The sequence below is a fragment of the Alligator mississippiensis genome, chromosome 5, assembly GCF_030867095.1.
Source record: "Alligator mississippiensis isolate rAllMis1 chromosome 5, rAllMis1, whole genome shotgun sequence".
Lineage (NCBI taxonomy): Eukaryota > Metazoa > Chordata > Crocodylia > Alligatoridae > Alligator > Alligator mississippiensis.
In genome coordinates, this window is record NC_081828.1 from 27,153,484 (window position 1) to 27,172,743 (window position 19,260).

At 43.0% G+C, this 19,260-nt stretch overlaps 1 long non-coding RNA gene across 4 annotated transcripts in view; it reads right to left on the minus strand.

Moving 5' to 3' along the window:
* Positions 1-18,604, minus strand: part of LOC109283552 (uncharacterized) — a 60,312-nt gene extending 41,708 nt beyond the window's left edge. For 2 of the 4 annotated variants that reach the window (XR_002090752.2, XR_002090750.2), the window contains exon 1: positions 18,408-18,603. This is a non-coding gene — a long non-coding RNA (uncharacterized LOC109283552). Of the gene's footprint in view, positions 1-18,407 lie in introns of all 4 variants that reach the window. The other 2 variants (XR_002090749.2, XR_009462356.1) reach the window with 2 other exon arrangements.
* Between the last annotated feature and the right edge of the window lie 656 nt (positions 18,605-19,260).

A 19,260-nucleotide genomic window follows, 5' to 3' on the forward strand; every position in this document is an offset into this window, starting at 1 on the left:
CACCAACATCCTGAGGAATAGCCAGCATGGGTTTGTTGCAGGTAGGTTTTGCTTGACCAATCTCATTTCCTTTTATGACCAGATGACCTATCACCTGGACAAGGGAGAAGAGATTGATGTCATATACCTTGACTTCAAAAAAGCCTTCAATCTGGTATCCCATGTTCACCTCTTGGTGAAACTGGCCAATTGTGGCCTTGGGTCCACCATGATTCCCTGGCTGGGAAATTGGCTCTGTGGTTGGACCCAGAGGGTGGTAATTGATGGAAATCAATTGTCTTGGTGCCCCGTGACCAGTGGGGTCCCCCAAGGCTCTGTCCTTGGACCCATATTGTTTAACATCTTCATTAATGATGTGGACATTGGAGTCAGAAGCGAACTGGCCAAGTTCGCCGATGACACCAAACTCTGGGGCAAAGCATCCACACCTGAAGACAGGAAGGCGATCCAGGCTGACCTGGACAGGCTCAGCAAATGGGCGGACTCGAACCTGATGGTGTTTAACACTGAAAAATGCAAGATTTTCCACCTTGGGAGGAAAAACCTGCAGCATCCTTATAGGCTCACCAGTGCTACACTGGCTAGCACTACAGAAGAAAGAGACTTGGTGGTCATCATTGACCACAAGATGAACATGAGCCTTCAATGCGATGCTGTGGCTAGTAAAGCAACCAAAACACTAGTTTGCATCCATAGATGCTTCTCAAGCAAATCCCGGGACGTCATTGTCCCCTTGTACTCAGCCTTGGTGAGGCCGCAGCTGGAGTACTGCGTCCAGTTTTGGGCCCCACAATTTAAAAAGGATGTGGAGAAGCTTGAGAGAGTCCAGAGAAGAGCCACACCCATGATCAGAGGTCAGGAAAACAGACCTTACAATGACAGGCTGAGAGCTATGGGGCTCTTTAGCCTGGAAAAGCACAGGCTCAGGGGTGGGTGATCTGATGGCCACCTATAAGCTTATCAGGGGTGACCACCAGTATCTGGGGGAACATTTGTTCATCAGAGTGCCCCAAGGGATGATGAGGTCAAACGGTTATAAACTACTGCAAGACCGTACAGGCAGGACATAAGGTACAATTTCTTTACTTTCCGAGCCCCCAGGGTCTGGAATAGCCTGCCATCAGAGGTGGTTCAAGCACCTACATTGAACAACTTCAAGGAAAATTTGGATGCTTATCTTGCTGGGATCATATGACCCCAGCTGACTTCCTGCCCTTTGGGCAGGGGGCTGGACTCAATGATCTTCCGAGGTCCCTTCCAGCCCTAATGTTTATGAAATCTATTAAATCTATGAATAATGGGCTGTGTCATGCAAAGCCCTTGCTCAGGAAAGAATAGGGGCTAAGGAAGGGAACATCTGCAAAGATGCCATCCTCAAGTTACTCGACTGAGGAAAATAGGGTGCATTCCTAATTCATGTCATACCTGCTGAAAGAGATCGGTGTCATCCATATAGAGTCCTCAAGGCCATTATTTAGTCTGCAGAAGCCGGCTGGCAGCACAGCTGCATTGGATACATGTTAGGGTGAAGTTGCATATTACGTTTAGGCCGTACTAAGGGCTCATAAAAAGAGAGTGTCTACATGTTAGACTTGGTTAACCCACACTAAGTGCCCCCTGAACTTCTCAAATTCCCACTTTGGGTGAGGGTTAACTCTGTGCCATGCTAGCTAACTTCACTCTGGTCCATGGAGACAAAACAAGCAATTTGCAGTCCCCCAACATCTCAGGACACAGCAAACTGAGCCTCACCCCCTCCTTGCCATCCAGAGTAGGTTTGGAGCCCAGGTGTCCTGGCTCCTAGCCACAGCACTGCTCACCAGCCCTCTGGTGGGAAGCCAGAGCTGTGCAAGCAAAAAACATTCAACTGTTAACAGCATGTTCTAACTTTAACACTGCTTAACTTTCTACAGATTTAGTATTGTCTAAGAACAACATGTAACTTCATGCACCCTTAGTAAGACTTCTGTAGCTGGCAACTGTCTTTACATAAGGATCTCAATCACAGACACAATTTGGGAGCAAGGCATGGAAACCCATTAAAGCCTTAGGCTGTATTAAATTTCCTTTTAGACCCCTGTTGAGGGAGAATAAGTATGTCTTATCCCACTTCATCCTTTCCTCTACTAATGTATTTACTCCCTGCTTCTTTCACGTTCATGGACCCTTGGGATCTGTGTTGGGCAGATGAGAAAAGGGAAGATGATGATGCTGATCAAGGCTCTCCTCTATATGGGAAAATCCATATACAGATCTTGGAGGCGTGATCAGGTTCAACTGACAAATAATAAAAATGTTAATAGGATCTAGCACCTGAGGATTCCTTTGACTTCAAATGGCATCAATACTTCAGCAAAGGAAACGATCATATACAAATCTCTCTTTTAAATATTTGCCTTGTTCTAATATTTAATGCAAACTTCAATATCAAAAACATATCCTATATCCTGTTATGTATTTGTGAATATTTAATAGCATCCTGAGAAATTTAGATAAACTACAAATCAGCTTCCAGACCATTTTTACTCTCAGTAAAATACCCAATATTTCTCACCAAAGATTTTTCCTCTACTAGACACTATCATTACAGTTTCTGCTTCAGAAAATACAACCATCATTTATAAGGGGAAGAAATAGGCTTGAATACATGTAGTCTTCCCAATGCCTCACATCTTAAAGCATTCTGCAATTCATTTCTTCATTTTCAGCTGGTGAGATTCAGAGCACCCATGGTGTGATCATATGTTTTTTCAAGAGCAGCTGATGAAAACCTGAAAACTTTCCAACTGTGGTACATTCTGTTTCCTCAAGGAAAAAACCCAACTATAATGACATATTTTCCATTTCTAAAGATGACGCAAAAGGCTACAGCAATCAGTTAAAAAATATGACTTGGGCAGAAAGAAACTTGAGAATATTCAGTCATTCCATCATTTTTAGTTAGATGACAAGCTACACATAGCACATGAACAGGTTTCTGGATTCTGAGATGAAGATCCACTTAGTAACCTCTTTTTGCCCTTAATAATCTTAAAGGTGGCATTTAATTTCTTCCCAGTATTACAAATACTCCAATTCATATAAGCAGAAGGTCCAAGTACATTCATAAGTTCCATTTTATCTTGGAGAGATGTGAGAGGGAAAATTTTTAACAAATTGAAAAAGTGACCCAAAAATCCTGTTTCTGCTGGATCTGTGCATAATAAAATATGTGTTATTTTCACCTGGGACAATGTTGTTCTTTCTTCCATGTATCCCAAGATGAAAAGATGCTTACATTTTATGTAGGAATCTTTGCATACAACTTGCCATGCCACCTTGGGAAAGCAAAAGTGACCTTTCTTAAATCACCCCAAAATGGATGATGTGCTTGGACAGTAGTTCTCAACCTTTATAGACACAAAGCCCCTCTCAAAAAATTCCAGCTCTAAGCTCTTACTTGTTTCTTTATGATGGAAAATTTTAGAGCAATTCTTCTGTTACAAGGAACTCAGAAAGACTACAGCAGGATAGAATGTATTTCCGGTCCACTTCTACTTCCGGGTTCACCATCAAACATGCTGGGGACTCCCCTGCGCTCCTGTGGGATGCTCCATCTGCCCCACTATCTCAGCACTCAGGGGCTGCCCGGTACCTTGAAGTATGTAGAAAAAACATATAAAGCTGTGTCTATTTCTGAATCATAGAATCTCTCCAAATTGAATTGGAGGCTTCTGATTTGATTTAGAGAGATTGATGGGGTTCCTGATTTGATTTAGATTTGGAGATTCAGCTGCCAAATTGGGCTGAATCTCCTCCGAACTGAATCAATTTCCCAGCCCCACAAGCTAGAAAAGAAGGACAGGGTTGGTCCCTGTGTGTAATCCAGCATGTTGGCCTAGCCCCATGCACTAGTCCAACCCTACATACTGGATCCAGCCACATACCAGCCTGCCCTTGCAGAGGTCTGGAAATGTGGCAGCAGGAGATTGGCAATTAATGCTACCATTGCTCCCCTGCTGCCAAATTTCCAGACCCATGGGGAACCCTGTGAGCTGGATGATATAGCCAGATCTGGCCTGCAGACGAGCAGCTACTCCAGATAAATGGTCTAATATTTAAATATCACAAAGCACTACATTTCACAACTGTTTATGTTGCAAAAGGAACTTTTAATATATATCAAGATTTTAAAAGTCTTATATATCCAAAAATCTTTGAGTACAGGTTCAGCATTTACCAATTAAAACAAACTGAACTAAACAATCTCATCATTTCCTAGAACCCTCCTCTATGTTTGTATCATCTGTTTTCTTCTTAAACTGCAAGTTGTTTGAGGCGGGGACCATGGTTTTGTTCTGTGTGTGTATAGAACTTTATTTGATCCACTAAACACTGTGACAACACAAATAGATAATAAATAAAAATGATATTACTTAAAAAAGATAATGCATAAATCTAATAGCTAATGCATGCAACCTTTTCCCACTTTACACTGAGTTTAAATTTGGCTCAAAATTACAACATATTTTATTTTCTAGGGTAAATATTCCAGAAAAACAACTACGTATGGAAGGTAAGGAACTTCAATAGAAATTTTGCCCCACATGGCAACCAAACAGCTGTTTATCTTTGGCCTAATTACCAAGTTAATGAGATACTAATTTCTATATTCATAAAGTATGCATGAGCAAGCATGAGTTTATGCAAAGCAGAGTTTAGTGACAAACTTAATAAATAAAATAACAAGATATTGGTAAATAAACATTAATGATCTTTAGAGCTGAAATTCAGGTTATATTTTATGGGAATCTTGCACATACAAGACAAAATTCTAGTAACAGACTTGACGGTGTGTAAATCAACAGTATCAGACAAGTGCAAAGCACTACATTCAGGTAGGAAAAAAATCAGATGCACAAATACAGAATATGGAAAAACTGGCTAAACAGAAGGAATGTAGAAAAGGATCTTCAGTTTATAGTGGGCCACGAATTCAATAGGAGTCAATATTATGCTGTTGCCAAAAAAGGAATATCTCTTTCTGGATGTGCCAAAAGGGTGTGATATGGATGATACAAGAGGTAAATATTCTGTTGTTCACAGCATTGGTGAGGATTCCATTGGATTACTGGGTCCAATGCTGAACACCCCACTTTAGGAAAAATACCATAAGCAATTTAGAAAACGTGATCTATGAGGGTAGGTTGAATGCATTAAGATTATCTAGTCTAGAAAACAGACCTCTGAATGATCATGATAATATTCTTTAAGTATTAAAAGTTGTTACGAGAAAGAACAATGATCAAATATTCTCCATATGTACCAAACACAGGACAAGAGGTTTTCACCCATGTTTACAGCTAGGAAGGTTTAAATTAGATATCAGGAGAAACATTTCTAAATCTTAGGACAGTTAAGTATGGGAGCAGACCACCTAGGGAAGTTGTGGTATCCCTACTGCAGAAGGATTAGAACAGGCAAGATAAACTTTTGTCAGGGATGGTCTGCTGTTTATAGCAGAGGGATGGATCAGATAACCTTTTAAGATTGTTTTAAGAGCTTGTTGCACAGTAATTTGGGGCAGCTCCTGGAGCTCTTAACCTCTGGATTGTCCACACATTAACAACTTTAAGTGGGTTTAAGCACTCAGTATGCAACTCAATGTTACACCACTCCAGGGCAGGATTATCTCTGATCTGCACTATCTAGCTCCTGTTCCATTAAGTTTTGGTGACTCACTACAGATGTACCACACAAGTTGAAGTCATTCAGTATCCCAGGATCTGTCGTATCCACCAGCAAAGAACAGGGATAGAAACCTGTCCCAGCTCACAAGCCCTCTAGTGGCAACTCATAGCTACATCTCCTAGTCCTAACCCTGCTCACCAGGCCTTTAGTGGCAAGTCACAGCTGTGCAGGTGGGGGACAGTCAGAGGAAGTTTCTAGGTGTGACTGTTCTAAACTCTAAGCTAGCACTAACACCGATCAACATTTCTACAACTCACAGCATAAGGTGTAACAAGGCCCTTAAGGCTTCTATGATCAGTCAATACTGGCTGTCAGCATAAGCATTTATAAGTCAATTAGTCAGGGTAAGCATTTATGGAAGGAAGTGTGCATCAGAGGCTCAACACCATGATCAGAGGTGAGGAAAACAGACCTTACAAGGGGAAGCTGAGAGCTATGGGACTCTTCAGTCTGGAAAAGTGCAGGCTCAGGGGTGATCTGATGGCCACCTCTAGTAGCAACTATACGTTTATAAGGGGGGTTCACCAGGATCTGGGGGAACTTTTGTTCACCAGAGCACCCCAAGGGATGACTAGGTCAAACGTTTATAAACTCCTGCAGGGCCGTTTCGGGCTGGACATAAGGAAGAACTTCTTTACTGTCTGAGCCCCCAAGGTCTGGAATAGCCTGCCGCCAGAGGTGGTTCAAGCACCTACTTTGAATGCCTTCAAGAAAAATGTGGATGTTTTTCTTGCTGGGATCCTATGACCCCAGCTGACTTCTTGCCCCAGGGCGGGGGGTTGGCCTCGATCTTCCAAGGTCCCTTCCAGTCCTAATGTCTATGAAATCTATGAAACTATCTTAGGAATGAGGTCTGGGTTATCTTTACTACTAGCCAATTGCTCATCAAAAATGGCGGGGGTGGGGAAGAGCACTGGCACCCAACACCCCGCGCCGCTGCCATGACTTCCTAGGAACAGTGTGGGGGGGGCAAGCTTGCACGTGGCAGCCACTGCCACCACCCTCTGGCCTGTGCTGCTGCCACTGTGCATCTGGCCATGTGCAACCCGCACTCCCCCTTGGCCCCCGCTCCATATCTGGCCCCGTGCACCCTCCCACCCCCCCCATCACTCTGCATGCGGCCCCATGACCCCACCACTCCACATCCAGCCCCACAGCACCCACCCACCCCCCTCCTCCCCACTCTGCACCCACTTGACTCGCTCTGCTGGAGGCACGCCCTGCCCATCATTCTTGATGGGCATTTCTTCTCCAGCCTCCAGTGCAGCAGCTCCCTTCCTCCCCGCTCACCTCCACCTCCTGCCCCGGAGCAGTGGGGCTTCCCCCGCCTTATTGCCTGAGGTGCTGGTGGCAGCAGCTCCCTTCCCTGCTCACCTTCTCCCCCAGACCAGTGGGGCTTGCAACTGCCTCTCCCCATGCTCCTGTGGGACGCTACATCTGCCCCAGCATTGCAGCATTCACGAGCTGTGCCTGGTACCTCAAGGTAGGTAGAAAAAACATTTAAAGCTGTTTCTATGGCCGAATCGCTGATTGTCTGAATCAGCATTGAATCTTCAGATTTGGCAGAATCGAATTGGGGACACTGATCTGAATCAACAAATCAAATCACTGTCCCCAATTCAGGCCAAATCTGAATCCACTATGGCCTGTTTTGCACACCCCTACTGCCTGAGGTGGTGTTGGAGGCAGAGGCGAGCTGGGGGAAAGGAGCAGCAGGGCTTGCAACCACCTCCCTGCTTGAGGTGGTGGCAGTGGTGTTGGTGGCAGTAGCTCCCTCCCCGCTGCCTGCCTCTGCCTAATGCCTTCTCCCCCTGAGCAACCACAACCACCTCTCTGCCTGAGGTGGCGGTGGTGGTGACAGCAGCAGCTCCCTCCTCCTCACCCACCTCCACCTCTTCCCCTGGAGCAGCGGGGCATCCAATGGCCTCCCTGCCCGAGGTGGAGTCTGCCCAGCCAATCGCCACCAGCCCTCTCGGGGGTGCATGTACAGTTGCTGCAAAGCATTATGGACAGACAGATATACAGACAGACAGACAGACTAAGCCCTTTAGTATATTAGAATGATCTCTGTAACCACTATAACCTTCACTTGCATGCACAGGAACAGTCAGGAAAAGCAGCAGAACAAAGTGTTTTTCTCATTTTGCCCAGTACTGATGTATCAGTAATATGATTGGCATTTTTCCTTAAATATATTGGACAGTATGAAAAATGAACACCCTGAAAACAAGCAGCCCAAGAGCTAATGATCATTTTAAACTCTAATATTATTTTCAATGTGGCAAGAAAGCAAGAATGATAAACAGAGGCTCTTAAAGTTCTAGTGCTATTCTTCCTTCATACTTGGTTTAAACCTAATATATGGCAAACTGACACTGAACATAACAATATGGAACTTGGCCTGTTGGAGTGAGAGTCTGACAGCAGCTGGCAACCATATGCCTGTAAATATCATGGCATCTTAGAAAACATAGACTCAGTTGATTTTTTTTTTTTGTCTTTTTAAGAAAAAACTGGCAGCTGCAGCACTAGTTTCTGCTTACGTGAAGACAATAACCACTAGAGATGGACATTTATTTAAAGGCAAATAACATATTTGCCAAAAAGCAGAGTTTTGGTTTCTCAAAACTATTTGTAAATTTAATGCAAAATTGCCAAACAGTTTGGGCTGGAAAACATGTGAGGAGTGACATCTTCTCAAAACTACTGGCTGGGGAGGTGGATAGTTGAGCCCAGGACCTAGTACACTGACCCACAATGCTGGAGACCCTGGTATAATTCCTTTTTCTGTTTATAATTATTTTAATTTGCATGTCCTAGGCCTACTTGAGTGCCCCCGACTGCCAAACTCTTGGGTATTCTGTTGATACGTGTTCATAATTTCTCCTGCTGGAGATGTTCTACTCTTTATAAATAATTAAATATTCCCTGAATTCAGTCTGATGCCTGGGGCAGTGCCTTAATCCCCATGCTGAAGGGCCATTCTTACTCTCCCCAACAAGTTAAGTATTTTGTACAAAGTAGAACACCTCTTCAAAACATTTTCCTTTTCCTTCCAGTCTACTGGATGTCTGGGTTGCTAACAGAAAATTCTGTTTTTTAGATGTTTCTCCTCTGTAATTTAACATAGATATCATAATTTCTATTTTTAACTGTTTTTTTAACTTGCAATGGAAAGTTTCTAACAATAAATTTAAAACAAAACAGCAAACAGATGATTCTACTTCAGTTCAATTGTGATTTCACTGACAATGTATTACCTTCCATGTTTTATGAGGCAAACAAGCCTAGTTTTCAGCCATACCACAATTTTCAGGCAAGAAGTTACAACAAAATACCTATGTGCAGAAAATGGAAGAAATGTTGATCTCTGTTAGTTGTTGCAGCTGTCTAACTCTGATGGATTTTCTGAATTCTTCTTTTCCCTTTTCAGAAGCTCCCTCTTTAACTCAAAGCTATCGTTAAAACACTAAAAGTGCATTTTTCCACGGCTGGTGATTCTCTATCTCTGATTATTTAGTTTGACTGTAAGTGATCTCAGTTTAGTCTTTTGCCAAACTGCCTTTCTAGCCTTTCTAATTCCACTCTCTTGCTTCTATTTACCTTTCCTCTATTGTAACTCCACTCAAACTTTACTTCAGTTCCAACTCTGAACTGATGTTTTCTTTGGTCCTCTTTCTTTTTCCTTTTTTTAACCTGGTTTGTTTTTTGTCCCTACATTATCTGTTAAACCTTATAAAGAAATGTCATTTCAAAGAGGAGGAGACCCAAGAATACTATGTAGTAGCATTTAATTTAGTGTTAAATCATCAGCATTTGAAGTATGGTTGGTCTAATCCTTCCTCTAGCCACTTTGACAACAGCAACACCTTCCAGCTGTCATATACAGTAGCTGCCAAAGGGCTATTTCTAAGATGATATGTCCTTTCTAGATTTTTCTTGGAATGGGCTTAATTTCACTGCTTTGAGACAGCAGCTTACTTTTTCCCATTTATTTGTTAATCCTTCACTTAGTTTTCTAGATCACCCCAGCATACTGAAAACCTTTACTTTTTGCCTCGCACGCACTCAACTTCGTTTAAGTTGTCATACTAAATTTAACTTATTACCTCTTCTTCTTAAGCATATCCCACATTAATGTAGTTGCAACCCATCTTCTTTACTTTGATTTTAAGTAAAAATTTAATCTTGGCCACAACACTGCCAATCTAATGCTAATGCCAACCTTTTCTAAGGTATCCTTCCTTCAAATATTTCAGGTCTAACTTCAAGACCATAATCTGAAAAAATGTTCAACCTAGCCAGAAAGATGATACTGGGGTTGAAGCAGTGATATTATGGCTGACAAGATCATTGCAGTACATTCAAACTTTGAACAATCTATTGTCTGTAGAAAATAATTGTCAAAAACTCACCATCTAACTTTCCAAAACCTGTCTTTCATGGGAACCAGTCCTTCTAAGGACAAGCCCTTACCACCAAAAATCTACAGCTCCCTCTAATTGTAACACTAACATGTCAAAACACCTCAGAACTCATTTTCCCATGAACACTGGAAAAAGAGCCCTCTAATACCCTATAAGGTATTCCTTAAACAGGTAAACAAATGATATTCTGCTTCTCCCCTATTGCTTCGTCTGCATAAACTGTTATCCTGCTAGCTGCTTAACTGTGGGCACAGTCTTGTGCCTTTGCTCATCCTCACTGACTTCAGTGAATTCTGATGAAGGCATACTGGTCAAAAGGCTTGGAGTAGCTCACAGGATTTGGGCCTTAGATGTAACCACCCCACAGGAACAGATCCTTCTCTTCAGTCTTTGCATAGGGTCTACCATATTTCTAGGCGCTATGTAAAGAAAACCATATATAAAATAATACAGAGAAAAAACAGCTGAATTCTTACAATATCTCTCTATGGGAACACAAATGAGACGCTCCCCCTTCACCTCCTTTCCTCTTTGAAGAATGAGGAGTCTCTCTCTTTTAACCCTCTGCTGACAAACATGGCTTTAAGCATGAGCATTCTCTTGTTCAGGAGCATATTTAATGGGTATTTGAAAATAGGTCTAATCTTCAGAGCTCAGGATGAGAGCAATTACCTTTCTATGGCTTTGTATTTTCTGCTCTCTGGCCCACAGGAGGGCCCATGTACCCATTGTCTTTTGATGGCTGTTTAGCTGTGACATTAAATATCCTCTTTCCTCTCTGCTTGCAGCCTTTTTTGTTCATCTGTTAAATACAGCGATAGTTTTTCATAGCCTCCACTATATGAAATAGCCTCCTCGGCTGCCCTCTCTCTGTGTGGTAATCTTGTTTCACCAACATTACAATAATTTTAAAGTCATACTGCTAAATCTCCTTCTTAATATCTTGACAGTTGAAAACAGGAAACACTATGCTACTAAAAGACTCTCTGAAAGCCTTAAAATCTCTTAAAGATGCAACAATAACTATTAGCCATTATTACTTTGATATGCATGTCCAGGTTTGCTGCCAGACTTAATCATGCTGCATTACAGACACCATTTTAATTTTCAGAAAATTTGGAGAGACGTGGTCACAGAAATGATTTCCAAATTGAATGTACACAAACCAGAATACATAACGACATGAGCGGGTTATCTTGGTACTTGTGTTGTGAAAATGCCTGAAAATTCTGCATTAAACAGGAGGAGACTAAGATAAGCAGACAAAGTGATCCAGTTGTGATAAAATGAAGCACACTGAAATTGCTGTAATCTGCAGGATTGCAGTGTTGCCTCCTCCAACACAAAAAGTCCGGAGGTAGTTTTCCAAGGCTGAATTCCAGAAGGACAGCAAGATGCCCCGAGAAAAGAGCTATATACAAAAATGTGCAACTGGCTAGAAACTGAAAGGTGAAATGAAAACATCTGAGACAGCAATTTTCCTCACCTGACTCATCCTTAATGTTAATTGGGCACAGTAAGAACCTCTACAACTATAGAATGAGTGTACTGTGTCACGGATGGGAGACGCCTGCTGGTGATGTTTGTAAAGACTGACACATTTCACCTTATACTTTAAAAATGTTTTCCCATTGTTCCAAAAATATCACTGGGTTCAAATTTCCAAATAATGTACACACAGAACTTTCAGGGAGCTTGTGAGAGCTTCAGGTGCACAAAACTTGTGAAAGACAGGCTATTTTTATGCACGACAATTGAAAACTTGATTCTTCCGCTGAATGAAAATGAAGAAACAATGAGTGGATTGGAAACAAAATTCCTATCAAAGTTATAGATAGATAGATAGATAGATAGATAGATAGATAGATAGATAGATAGATAGATAGCATCTGGTTTAAAGTCTGGCTGTTTAAATATGTGTGTTATTTGTGGCATCAATAACTCATGTCTCAGGGACATTTCATGGCTTGTATGAATTTCATCTCTGACAAATTCCTTCATTTGTAGAGAATGGGCTTTCTTGGAAAGTGTTAAGGAACAACCTGTATCTGATTAAGTGAGACCTGAGTAAAGCATGTTGTGGAAAATATGTGAATGTAAAGCAAAAGCATGGAAAGCAAACACAGGAGAGCATGGACATACTATTTTTATGCATGAAAATTGAAAACTTGATTCTTTTGCTGGATGAAAATGAAGAGACAATGAGTGGACTGGAAACTAGATTCCTATCAAAGTTTCCCTCTCTATTGTCTGTGTGTGTGTGTGTGCGTGTGTGTGTGATGTGTGTATGTGTGTACACACACTTATACACCCACACACACATACACACACATTTAAATCGTCAAATAGTCTCTCTTTATATATATATATATATATAGAGAGAGAGAGAGAGAGAGAGGCTGATTTAAAGCCTGACTATTTAAATATGTGTGATATTTGAGGCATCATTAACTCATGTCTCTGGGACATTTCTTGGTTTGTAGGGGTTTCTTCTGACAAATTCCTTCATTTGTAGAGAACGGACTTACTTGGAAAGCATTAAGGAACAACTTGTGTCTGATTAAGTGAGACCTGAGTAAAGCCTGTTGTGGAAAAGATGTGAATGTGAAGCAAAAGTATGGAAAGCAAACACAGGAGCATAGTCCTACTGTTAGTCCAGTGAAGTCAGCGGAAGGATTCCTACCAACTGCCTTCAATAGACTTTAGATCAGAACTGTTGAGATGGAATTGTAGGACAGAAAATCTGCTGTAGAAAAAATACAGAGATCTTAGGATACATTTGCTATAAAATAGCTTTTAAAAAAAGCTAAAGAAAACAGAAGTCTTCATACTGAGTGACTTACAAGTAATTCTTGTTACAATGGCTACTTGGAGTTTGGCCTCAATGCTTAAAAATGCAAGGTGCTATACCTCACGAAGAATCATCAAAGCCACAAATATAAAATGGGTGACACCCAACTGGATGGCCCATCAGATTTAGGAGACTTGGTGGATTAAAAATGCAATGCGAATCTACAGTGTGCTGCAGATCCCTTCTTGCCCTATCTTTCTATAATACTATGATTCACTGAAACCTACATTTCATTATGGTGGATGGCTGGACATTAAGATAGTGTGTGAAAATGTGAAACTCTTCAAAAGGGTTTGTGCCATAACAATCACAAATAATTTGGAAAATTAATAATTGTATCAAATAAATAATTCATGCATAAACAGGTCCCATTATCTGACCTGCCCTACAGATGGTCAAAGAACGTTCACTAAGTAAATTGTTTTCCTGTCAATAATTTCCACATGGATAATTCCTCCATTAGTTGATAAGTGCTTCTCATCAAAATAACTGAATAGTCGAGGTTGCTCTGTGCATTTTGTAGAGCTGTTCATGTAGGTGTTCAAGTGACAAGCCTCAAAGGCTTAACAGTGACCCTTTTATCTTCAAAGCTCATTGTCCAAACATTTGCAGACAGATGCCAGCAACCCAAACTGTGCTTCCTGGCTGCTAGGCTTTCAGTAAACAAACAGACATTTCAAGCTTATAAGTGTCAACAAAGGAGTAAAATAAGCACGCTACTTGAAATGTATACACGCAGTTTTATCCAAACTATGCTGCTTTTATAACAGTAGAGACGGTCGTGAATGTATAAGACAACTATTTTTATGATTTTCTTGAAATAGATTTGCTGGTAGCTTGGGATGCAGAAGTAATCTCTACCCCATCTTTCCTGGCAAGGAGTGGGTTGCTCCCAACCTTTGCAAGTAGGTTACCATGAAAGGCTGGAAAACTGTGCCCTAAGAGGAGAATATGAATGTTGATAGGAAAGAATTTTCTTCTCCCATGTCAGAGGCAGAACAAAAAATCCTTCAAGGGAATGCAAGTCTCCTCTATGAAGGTGATGAAAGCAAAGGAAGGATCATCCTGTCAGGGATGTTCTCTCAGCCATTAGGAAAAGGAAGGAGGTTTTGGATTTTACATGGAGGTCAAGAAAAAAATACCACAGGGGATGTATCTTTTCTCTCTCCTGCCCATCCACTGCCACAGGGCATTCTGATGATGATTTTGAAATAAATGCCTAGATTAGCCAAATCTTTATTCAGGGTACTGGAGACAGTTAATCAGGACTAGCAAGTTTATTGTGGCCTCTTTCACGGCTGTAAATTTACAGCTATTTAAAGGCTGTTTCTCCTACTGAACTGTACCTACTTGTCATATTTGTCAGTAGCTTTAAAACTATTTTTATAATAATTTATGGAGTCTGACATTTTGGGGAAGGGGTGGGTTTTGTTTGTTTTTCATTTAAGCTGTTAGAGATCTTGACCAAGCTTGGGAAACTGCTTTTAGATCAAGCCATGACAACTTGGTGTTTTCATGGGGTATACACAACAGGACATTGCTGACAACATGACAACAGAGGTAACACAGACCAAAACAGTCTGCAGAGAATAATGATTCAAGGACTACAGTTGAGAAATATTAGGAAAGAGGGCAGCATGTTCATACAGAATTAAAAAAAAAAAAAAACAAAGACACAGCCGGCAATGCAAAAACAAGTTAAGTTGCCTCAGAGGGAGAGAGGCAAAGAAAGATGACTGATCCCAATATTTCTTAGCCTTGGTCAGACCAGTCAGTTCAATTACATGAGTGCATCCAAACTGGGGACAAAGGCATGTGCTTGGGCACAATGCTCTGAAGTGTTATTATATCCAGAAATCAGCTGGATCTTTTCTATAATAGTACCAGTAATTATTGTACCATGAGTTGTCCAAACACATAAATGAAAGGAAAGCAATCTTAAGTTTATTATAACAAAATTGCTGCATCTATTAAAAAAATAATTTTACAGTCCAAATTCCTCTGTGGCTGTTACAATAAAAGCATCTGTTCAGAGTTGCTACTCAAAGCAGTATTGCTTTCCATTTAAATGAATGGGATTGCAGAAAAGAACAGTAAAGATGATCATTTTTATGTTCACCTTTATGACATGCTAACAGAACGGGCAGGGGAATGTAAACCACCCCTAGTGTTGTTCTGTATAAAAAAGGTACATAATATATAGCTCAGAATCTCATCAGCTCCCATTAACTTAAGCCAGGGCTTTCTAACTTCTAAGCAGCCAGGAACTGAATGCCCTATGGGCCATACCAATCAAGACTGCATGCTCGCAGGCCACTTCAAGGTGAGCCATGGGCCCCTCGGGCTCCATACCACACGGATGCCCTCACCACTGAACTGTGCACCCATGGCCTCCTCAACAGCTGTAATATATGCCCAGCACCACACTCACTCATCACTGACCACATGTCCATGCAGCCCCACACTTACCCTCAGCTCCCTGCTGGGACAGGCAGGAAAAGCTAGAAGAGGGAAGGGTAGCCCCAAGACTCTGGCTGGTGTTACAATTGGAGCAATGGGGGCCACAACTTAACCCCTGCAGGTTCAGCTGAACAGACTTGACCGAAGCCCCTAATGAACATATTGGGGCTTACAGGGGTAGTGTATTACATATTCCAGGATCACATTTTCCTCTGATCCTCCTCTGTTCATTTAGCTTGATCCTGATCTAACGCTCATTAAAATTAACTGGGCTTTTCCATTTAGGACCACATTAAGGCAAAGGCACTTTTACTCTGAATGCAATGAGCTGTGCAAGGATTTCAGAATCTCAGATTTCACTTTACAAAGTAAAAAAAAAATTAGCCCTCCTGATTAAGAAGAAAAGCTTGAAAACATGATTTGAGTATTAGCAAAGCAGAGGTGTTTGCCTGAGTCTACAGACAGAGTGCAGCAGCTGTCACTGGAACCAAGGAGGAAGCTGGAGGCTCTGTTCCTACAGTCACAGCCAATCAAGCCTCCTGCTTTAGGGGAATGTTAATGGAAACTATACCAACAAGAGACTTATGTTTGGAGACAGGAAAGCTGGGTAGTGGATACAGAAGCACATGCATAGGCAGTTGGAACTGCTCAGTCTTACTGAGTTCTGAGATTTCTCTCAAGCACCTTGGACCCAGGCTGATTATTCAACATCACATGCTACCAGGAGCAAATATAAATTTAAGAAGATAAGTGGAGTAAAAGAATGGAGCAGCAAGGTTCTCTGCTAAAGCAGAAACTCTTTACTTAGTTTCAGCAAGCATCAGTAAAAACCCGACTAGGTTTAATTTGATAGAGATCTGAGGTGCTTAAGAAGTGAAAGGTTAATGTGACAAGCAAGCTCATACCATCTAGTCTTTAATTCCACATTCATTTTATATTGATATTTTCTCTCTGATGCCCTTGATTTAAATAGCCATTTATTACTGAAGGATGAGGAGTCCATCAAGAGATACTGCACCATTAATACTGTGCATCAGGAATTGCTCAGTTCAGGTTTGCAAGTTTTAGGATTATTTTGAGAAGGAAAAAAAGAAAGCAAAACTGAATAGCTTTTCAATCTCTGAGTAGCATGAGCAACAGAATTTCCTTGGAAATATACTTCAGCCATCTAAGTATAGTGGATGGGGCCAAGAAGAACCTTTGGCATAGCTGTTAATTTGGTCTACTTTCTTTATATCTGTTGTCCTTGTGAACATAGGCACTGTATTATTGATTGTACTGGATTTTCATCAGTTTACAAGAAAGGTAGAGAACTTCTGGCCTATCTCACTGGCTTTTTCTCTGAAAAGGAAAGTCTACAATATATATGTTCCAACTGAATAATGAAGTGAGTACAGATAAAGATTTCTGACACTCTGGGCCTGAATCACCTATACATTTGCTTAATTTTAAGTAAACGATAAATTAGGTTCTCTGTGGGTACATTTACATGTGCAAATGCTGCAGGATGGGTTTACTCCAGAGTAATTTACTTTGGAGTAAACCCACCTTGGGTAGGCATCTATACGTGCAGGGTTTTGAGAACAGATTTGCTGCTCCTGGCAGCAGTCTGCTACCACCCCCTCTAGCCCTGCACCAGGCCCCTGCAGCAGCCAGGAGCAGCTGAAGGCTCTAGCCATAGCTGCCTGTGGCCAGCAGGCATCTTTAAAAAGCAGTCCTGTGCACTGCTCCCTGGCCACCTGCCTTCCGGCCTGGAGCAGCCTGCAGAGCACTGGGCCAGCACATGGAGGCTCTGTCGCTGGAGCCTGTGCCTACCACCCCATGGCTGCTCCACCCCCAGGCCCCAGGAGTGACATCCAGCACCCCAGGCTCCTGCTGGCCAACCTGCTCATCATGTGGCCCACTGCAGCAACTGCCATCTGACCCAAGTCAGTCTTGGCCCTGGCATTCCCACCACATGGTCCAGTTGCCTGGCCAGGTTAGTGATGGTGCCCCAGGCCTCCTGCTATCACACTGCTGCCAGCCAGACCCCAGCAGGGATGCCAATGACATGCACCTGGATGCCATCACCAGTGCCATTCATGCACTTCTGGGGCTCCAGTCCAACCACCTGTAGATCCACCAGGCCAGCCAGGATTGGTGGCTGCAAGTTGTCCACATCACCTGGACTGGCTCCAGTGTGAAATGCATGGGTGTAAACCCATCACACCCCCATGAGCACAAGACACCGGCAGACCCTCTGGCGGACCCTGTCCCTGACCCCCAGTGAGGAGCCGGGAGGTAATTGGGGCCCACGGTGAATGGGTGCTAGGTAGCAGCAGAGTAGCAGCTGAGCAGAGCTGAAGAGGGTAATGCCCTGTCTTCTCCCCCGGCTCCTATTTAGTCCAGTCCCCCAGGGAGTCATGCAACCGGAGCCATGCAAACAGAGCACGCAAACAGGCATGCTCTGGGCCTGGTGCATGAGTTAACATGGGACTTCATGTGGAAGGGCACATGAAAGGGCACAAGGCTCTGAGCAGCAAGCCCACAAACTCAGACACTCAAGTACTTGGTAGTAGCTTAGACTACATCATAAAGTGGTGGGGACACACTATACCCTGAAGATTCCTGCCTCTCCCCCTGCTAGAACCATACCCCTCCCCCTCGCACCACTGAGGTCTCCACCTAGATGGAGCCTGTGGCTCCAGGCTGTGGGGCTGCCTGGCACAGCTGCCACCATCTGGAAACAAGAGCAAGGGCACCCTGTTTGTGGGGTATGTTCCCTTGTGAGGTCTCTAGAGTGCCAGATGAGGGAGCTCCAGGCAGAGTTGAGCAGGCTTGACACCATCAGGGCCCATGAGCAGGAGACTGATTATTACTACCAGGCCCTATACCTGAAGAATGGAGAGGTAAGAGCACAGAAGCCTATCAGCAGAAGAAAGGAAAACAATGATACTGACCTGGAGTCCCATCTTGGAGTTGCCTAGGAGATGGTTATCTCTGGCCCCAAGGCATGAGCCAGCGTTACTCCTCCCCTGGAACTGGAAAACAGGAATGAGCTTCTCATAGCACTAGCAGAATCATCAGTGGAAGCACCAAATCTGGAAGAAGGCAGGCAGCCAGCCCCCCCAAAGAAGAGATGCAAAGTGGTCATGGTGGGCAACTCCCTCCTGAGCGGGACTGAGGGAGTGATCTGCTACCCCAATCCCCTAACTTATAAGGTCTGCTGCCTCCCAGGGGCCCACATCCAAGATGTGGCTGAAAGGATCCCAAAACTTGTCCAGCCCTCCGTCTGCTACCCCATGCTCCTCATCCATGTGGGTATGAATGATACAGCCAGGAACAACCCTGGCCAGAGCATAAGACACTACAGGGCTCTGAGGGCTGGGCTCAAGGGGTCAGGGGTGCAGGTACTTTTTTCCTCAGTCCTCCTGGTTGCAGGTCATGGGTACAGGAGGGACAGGTGCATAGAAGAAGTAAACAAAAGACTCCTGTGATGGTGCTACCATGAAGGCTTCAGCTTTTTTGACCATGGCACACACCTCAAGGACTGCTGCCTTTTGGGAAAAGATGGCATCCACTTCACGACAAAAAGGGAAGAAGCTGTTCTCGGCTAGAATGGCAGACCTCCTGGGTAGGGCTTTAAACTGAGATCTCCAGGGAATGGGCCATCAACTACTAACACAAGCCTGAGAAATGGCAACCTCAAAACCAGCATCCCAGGGTACAATAGGAATCTTTCTCTAACACCAGCCAATGGACAGGTTATTGCATAGCTTACCAGAGAGCCTAGGGCCTCCATTGGCAAGCTTA